Here is a 7817-nt window from a genome sequence, read left to right on the forward strand (position 1 = left end):
GATCAAGAGTTCAGAAAGTCCTCTTATATAACAACATTTCCGCATCAAAATGAATAGAAACTCAAGTCAACTGAACCCTGGACTTGGTGCAGTGTAATCAGAAGTAGGTTCTTCTAGACCTCGGCTACTTTTGGAAGCTTTTAATGAAAGCTCAAGCTGAGCTGAATTGGTTCATAATTAAGTCATGCATGGTTAGCTAAATTCTTAAGGATTATGAATGGTCCAAGAATTAGTGACTACTCCACTGTGTTAACATAGGAATATTAATTATATATGGACAACGAGTAGTCATTGAGAACTAACTTAAGAACCACTTTCCTGAATACTGCAACACCTAGGCTGCCATATGAGAAAGGCTTTGCAAAGCTGGAAGTCTGTATTTACATGACAAACTTTTTCAAGAACAAAGTCATTAGTTCATGGATTAATACATTGTGTACACAATTGTGCAATATTCTAAGGCTTTGGTAAAAGAACAAGCCCCATGGAAAAATAACTATTTTTTGTATAAAGTGGTATAAACTTGGTTTTGTTTCATTTTGTTCCAATAAACTTCCTTATTGGCAAACCTGTAGACTGCCATTGTTGTCAGTCATGAGATATGTGGGTGACTTTCCCTAATCAAACCAAGGGGAAAGATTCAGACAGCTTTTTAAACATTGTGAAATCTGGGGTGGAGCACCATGTGGCATTAATATCATACGCTGTGACAGGGTGGGAGCCTAAGCTATCAGTTGATACTGGACCTGAGTTATTCTAATGGCGGACCTAGATGGTAGGGCTATCCCTATTTTTTATTCTATACCTAAATGCAATTACATTTAAAATAGAGGGGTTTCTATCTTGGAAAGGGGGATACATCCTCATAGTTTCTGTAGCAATATATTACATGATGTGAGAATAGCAGAAAAAATGAGGTTTGTAGTCGGCACTCACAAATTGCAATAAATCAAAATTAGAAAATATACAAAAAATGCTCACCTAGGTGCTTGGTCAAATGATGTTATCACCTCTTTCCTTGCCAGTATTTACTTAAAAATACTGTGATTGTTTTTTGCTTTGTTCATTAAACATTTTAACTAACAAGTAATAGCGTTATATAGTATTATATACAGGTAATACAATAGTCCCAGTATGTGATTTTCGTTTTTTAAATTATTTTTTACTTTTTTTTTTATAATTTTCTTTTGTCCGTTTGTACAGACAGACAATACATAAAAAAAAAAGAAAAGAAAGAAGAATACATATAAAACATTAGCTAGTTCATTAAATCGTAAATAGAGCATATATAATAATCTGCAATAATTTCAGTTATAAAATATTTGTATGGTTGTGAGATAAAATACCAACAAAACATAGATAATATTACAGAACATGAAAACGAGTCAACAATAATTTGAGTAATATTTAAGAATAAATATTTAAACTTATGTAAAACTACATACACGACTAACAGTACAAAAATAATACCAGATACAGGGAGGAAAGACTATTCTAGTATAGGCTGCAGTGGCGTCACTACAGGGGGGCATCTTTTTTATTTATTTATATATTTATTAATGCAGAGGAGAGAGAGGGTGTGGCCCGCGTAAGATCGGCAGCCAGGGCAACTGATCTTATGCGGGCCGCACCTCGAGCCCTGCTACTTACCTGTGGGAGGGTCTTCTGTACTGCATAGAGGAAGCGGAACCTAGCAGAGTTCAGTGACATCACATGACTCTGCTGCAGTCCTGCTTCCTCTGTACAGTACCAGAGAACGCAGAGGGAGGCCGCGCCCTCTGCTGAAGTCTGTGAGCGGCATCGAGGAGCTGCAGTGCAGGTAAGGGGGTGGGGGGGGGTGTTTGAATGAGTATGCATGATTGAGGGAATGAATCTGTGAATGAATGAGTATATGAATGAGTGTGTGTGTGATAGCATGGATGTGTAAGTGCTGGAACCTAGGCATGATGAGACTGTGATTGCTGTTAGCAATCACACTCCTATCATGCCAAGTCAGCCAGTACATGCTGGTACAGGGTGGCTGTAAGTGATGTGCAGACCCCATACTGCTGGCAGCATCAATACACAAGGGGGGCATCTAGCTAGGTTTCAGAATGTACTGGCTGACTTGGCATGATAGGAGTGTGATTGCTAACAGCAATCAAAGTCCCATCATGCCTAGGCTCCAGCACTTACACATCCAACCAGTAAATGCTGGAACCTAGGCATGATGGGACTGTGATTGCTGTTAGCAATCACAGTCCTATCATGCCAAGTCAGCCAGTACATGCTGGTACAGGGTGGCTGTAAGTGATGTGCAGACCCCATACTGCTGGCAGCATCAATACACAAGGGGGGCAGCTAGCTAGGTTTCAGCATGTACTGGCTGACTTGGCATGATAGGAGTGTGATTGCTAACAGCAATCACAGTCTCATCATGCCTAGGTTCCAGCACTTACACATCCATGCTATCACACACACACTCATTCATATACTCATTCATTCACAGATTAATTCCCTCAATCATGCATACTCATTCAAACACCCCCCCACCCCCTTACCTGCACTGCAGCTCCTCGATGCCGCTCACAGACTTCAGCAGAGGGTGCGGCCTCCCTCTGCGTTCTCTGGTACTGTACAGAGGAAGCAGGACTGCAGCAGAGTCATGTGATGTCACTGAACTCTGCTAGGTTCCGATTCTTCTATGCAGTACAGAAGACCCTCCCACAGGTAAGTAGCAGGGCTCGAGGTGCGGCCCGCGTAAGATCAGTTGCCCTGGCTGCCGATCTTACGCGGGCTGCACCCTCTCTCTCCTCTGCATTAATAAATATATAAATAAATAATAAATTCCCCCCCCCTTGCCCCCCTGTAGCGACGCCACTGTTTCCTTGCTAGTGGCATCTGTTGTCATATGGTTCATTGTCATTTAATAGCTGAGCTCAGCTGTCTCTGCCATAGAACAGTCTGTGGTTATAAGCCAGTGCTGCCATTTGATTGCTTAAAAAAAGCCATGCTGTGCTAGCAGTATTTGTTTATTCACAACATTTTATACTGAGCATTTTATGCTACAAATTAGGCTACAAGTTCCGGTTTCTAGATCACAACGGTCACTTAAATTATTGAAGCTATAAAGCATAAATAACATAATAAGCAAATTGTAAGGTACATTTACTTTGACTTAGTATACTGCCTTGAATAAAATGTTATTTTTTGTCCAAATGTCTCTTACTAGTGTATAGCTTAAAATCAAAACATAAAGGCACATTTTTTTTAATGTCTAGGGCTGTGGTCTACAATCCTGAACATTTTATATTAGGGCCTGTACTCTTTTTTTTAAAAATGATCATGGTGTTTCATCTTAATACATCTTATTGTGTTCAGCCGAAACACTTCCTTACCATGCCTAAATGAAATTATTAGCATAGATAAACAAAGACTCATTCTAGGACAATCCGCTTTTATTTATTGACTCATATAGCATCATCACATTCCTCAGAAGGTGGGTAGAATGGATAATATCTTCATGATGCCGGTTGAGGGAACTGGTATGTTGTATGCTTCTCTAAATGGGTGGGTTTCTAGTGTTTAAAGTTGGAGTATGAAGGAGAGAGTCTGAAAGAGTTCTCCTTTTAAATAATATATTTATCAAATAAAGTGAAGTTACTTTTTAGTAGACTGACAGTAACATTGAAGAAATACTTGTGACATTTCGATCCGGGCACAGCAGATATAAGACATGACTAAAAGAGGTCCCTGTCACAAACTATTCAAAGGAAAAACAAACATTCTTATCAAGCAATGTTGCTTGAAAGACTGGGTGTATGTGTTTGTCCAGCAATATCTCCTTGATAAATCTGCATGTATGAGACATATCCTTACTCTTTTACATCTGGGCACAGCCTCTTTCACATAAAAATCCAGTTGTACGTTTTTCAAGAATGGTGATCCTTCTGAAATGACGACTGATAAAGCTGGTATTTAGCATAACCTCCAGTGCTCCAGCTTTGCACTCAAAAACAGATTCGTGATGGTGCCTCGTTCATGCAATAAAATGTTTTGAAATCCATGGCATGTAAATCTAATGATTTGTGTGCAGCATGTAAAGTCAGGAGATTGGCACCCTTCTGTGATGGAGGTAAGCCCAGCTAGAAGGCCCATAATCTAGTTTCCCAACAAGACAATACTTAGTTTTCCAACAAGGTTGTTTTACTGGTCTTGGCTGATAGCATAAATGGGCAACTGTCTAAATCACCTAAACACTACTCATGAACAAGGAAAATGTCTCCTGCAGTCCCTGTTATACACTACAGTGGTCACTACAGCTTCTCCAATCCACCCTAAAACAGTATATTTTCTGCACTAGAATAAACTGTTAATTAACTTGCAGGATGGTAGGTTAGGAGTGAGGATCAATCTCAGCCTCTGCTAAGCTGTCACTGTGTCACACTCCAACTCCCATCTGTCTGTAAGTGCTGCTACTGACAAGTTAAAATGGCGTCAGCACACTTATATATCTAATGCTTGTCCGTTACCCTTGTAAATCCTGGTTGGCCAGAGAGAAAAATTGTAAGGAAACACTCCCACAGTTTGATGGACCCATCAATCACAGCCATAACAATCAATGAGACCCCCCATTTTTTTGGCTATCACTATTAATCATTGACATGTACCGTCCTTTAGCTCATCAGTGAGCGCCAAAATGGCTTTTAATGGCAGCAGCTACATGTGGCGACGAATGGATGAATCATGACCAATTTTCAGAACATTTGCAGTTCGTTTTCGTCAGTTTTGTCAGAGATGGCCCTCGACAAATGCACGAAATTTTTGTTAAAAATAACGTTTGTACGAAAATAAATTTCGAATAATTATTTCGTAATAAATATTAGTCTAGTATCTACTGAAGACTAATGTGTTTTCCTTGCTGCAATAGCTAAACTTATCCAGGAGAATGAATATATGGATATATTTATAAAACATGCACTGATAAGGGTCTTAAGCCCAGTCCTTTAGGGCAATCAAAGTCAGGAACACCAGCTTGTAGCTTTATTTTTAACTGGTCAAACCCCAAAACCAAATGATTAAAAGAAACAACCTAGCTCCCAGTTAGAGCCCTCTCTAACTAAACTATGCTGGCTCAGACTGATCAGCCTAATCACCCACTAACTTGACCTCCCAGCAAGACCAAGCTAAGCCAGGCTCTGGAAACCCCCACACACACAACAAACAAAAGGTCCAGGTAGGTGTTACCTCACGTGGCTCAGGGATGGACTTCTTCAGGGCCTCTCCTTGCCCTGGGAGAACAGGGAAACGTCCTCTTCCCCCAACAGTCTCTCTGATTATCAAGCTCCAGGGGGTTTTAATGCCCAGCACCTGTGCCTGATGCAGGTCCCATAGTAATCCCAGACCACATCCTGCAGACCTCTAACCTCTTGGAGAAGCTGGCACGGATGGGGGGGGGGGGGGATAGAGCATTGGCCCACCCTGCTCTCCAATTGCTCCACCCAGGGGACCCATATGTACATACCTGGGAACTCTCTGAGTTTGACCCAGAGATTGCTGGACAAGCACTGCTTTTCCGGTTCTCCGGGTCAAGACCCGAATCTTCGGGGTCGCGGAAGCAAGGTCTTGACATGCCCCACCCAGCCCATTTTTTCTTTAAATGGGGGTGATGTCCGCTGCCATGTCGATGGGACATCCCCCGACGTCAGCAGGAACTCCAATTAACGTCAGCGGGAAAGCCCACCGACGTCGGCGGGACTTCCCACCGACGGCACGGGAGCGCCTACTGACGTTAGTGTGCACAAGTTCCCAGGTATGCATATGTATGATCTTCATAGCACCTGTGCCCAAATGCCATGCATATCATCTCCCTGGGGTTAACACCCTCACAATCATCATAAACATATCTAAGAGCTTAGGGCCCACTTAGTAAAGTACTTTACTGAAAACAATAACCCTGATACACCCAAACCTACATTATGGGAAGCCTGAGGGCTGTCATTCTGGGTCACCAAATTCAATTAGGCTCCAAATACAACAAATATAACAAATTAGAGACTTCCCACAAATGTACTCATTAAATTGACTTCATTACACTCACATTTAGTATCCCAGGTGGATGCCAGGCTCAAAAGGAACTACCTCTTTATGCAAAAATATTTTTATGAGTTAGGGAACAAGTCCGCTAAGCTCTTGACTAAGGCTATTTGCACTAAACAACAATGTTCTTTTTACACTACAGAAGATATAGCAAGATTCCAACAGTATTATCAAGCATTACACAACTTGCCACCAACCTCTGGTCATCTTACATCTGACCCAATCCCGCAGAGAATCGAATCATACCTCAATAACCACTTGTAATGCTGCCTCCTATCAAGCAACTGACATCTTACAAACTCACATAACACTTGAGGGCGATTATCAAATTTTCCCTGAGTGGCAAGTGTCCAGGTCCGGATTTATGGTACTATATTACTGTGAGTTCTTTCCACACTTGATCTCAATGCCAAACTCACACTTACAACAGGCTCAGGCTTGGCCCTGCAAGCCAATATTGGTGTTGTGCTGGTGTCCATGGATGCTAAAAAGGCTTTCAACAGGGTGGTCTGTCCCTATCTTTTTAGAGTGCTCGAGAGCCTCGGGTTTGGACCCACTTTTTTGGGTTGGATATTATCCCTATACTCTGGCCCTACTGCCCACGGGCGTAGGAACCGGGGGGGACGGTTCCCCCCCAGGAAATCATGCGGGGGGACCGATAATATAGAAATCCCCCCCGGGGCTGTACGTGAGGCGAGTGCACTCGGGTACAGCTGTGAGGGTGCTCACAGCTGCCCGATCGGCAGCTGCAGCCTGCAGGACTGGTTAGGGAAATCCGTGATCTCCCCAACCAGTCCTGCAGGCTGCAGCTGCATTAAGGTCACACTCACCAGCGTGCTGTCATAAACAGCTGTGCGCAGCCGCACTGCACAGACTGCGAGCGGCAAACCAGAAGGAAAGTTGGAACCGAAATCAGAAAGGAGGAAGAGAAATCAGAAAGGAGGAAGAGAAATCAGAAAGGAGGAAGACCAAGCAGAAAGGAAGAAGAGAAAGGAGGAAGAGAAAGCAGAAAGGAGGAAGAGAAAGGTAAGAGATGTGGAGAACGAAGGTAGGTGGGTGGGTGTTCGGGTGGGTGGATGGGGGGGTCTAATGTGGAGAACGAAGGTGGGTGGATGGGGGGGTCTGATGTGGAGAACGAAGGTGGGTTGGGGTGGGGGGGGTCTGATGTGGAGAACGAAGATGGATTGGGGGGGGTCTGATGTGGAGAACGAAGGTGGATTGGGGGGGGTCTGATGTGGAGAACGAAGGTGGGTTGGGTTGGGGGGGTCTGATGTGGAGAACGAAGGTGGGTGGGGGGGTCTGATGTGTAGAACGAAGGTGGGTGGGGGGGTCTGATGTGGAGAACAAAGGTTGTGGAGGGGGGTCTGATGTGGAGAACGAAGGTTGTGGGGGGGTCTGATGTGAAGAACGAAGGTGGGGGGGTCTGATGTGGAGAACGAAGGTGGGGGGTCTGATGGTAGATTTGTGTGTGCATATACATATGGTGAGGCATGTGTATGGGCACTTGGGCAGGCATATGTGTGTGTGTATAGGGCAGCTGTGTATATGTGCGTGTATGTGCATACGTGTGTATGGGCTGTGTATATGTGTACGTCTGTATAGGCAGTGTATATGTGTACGTCTGGGCAGTGTATATGTGTACGTCTGTATGGGCAGTGTATGTGCATACGTCTGTATGGGCAGTGTATATGTGTACGTCTGTATGGGCAGTGTATATGTGTGTATATAAGGAGTGTATT

This window comes from Sceloporus occidentalis, unplaced genomic scaffold (assembly GCF_023333645.1).
Source record: "Sceloporus occidentalis isolate IW3139 unplaced genomic scaffold, rSceOcc1.0.p SCAF_458, whole genome shotgun sequence".
NCBI classification, from domain to species: Eukaryota; Metazoa; Chordata; class Lepidosauria; order Squamata; family Phrynosomatidae; genus Sceloporus; species Sceloporus occidentalis.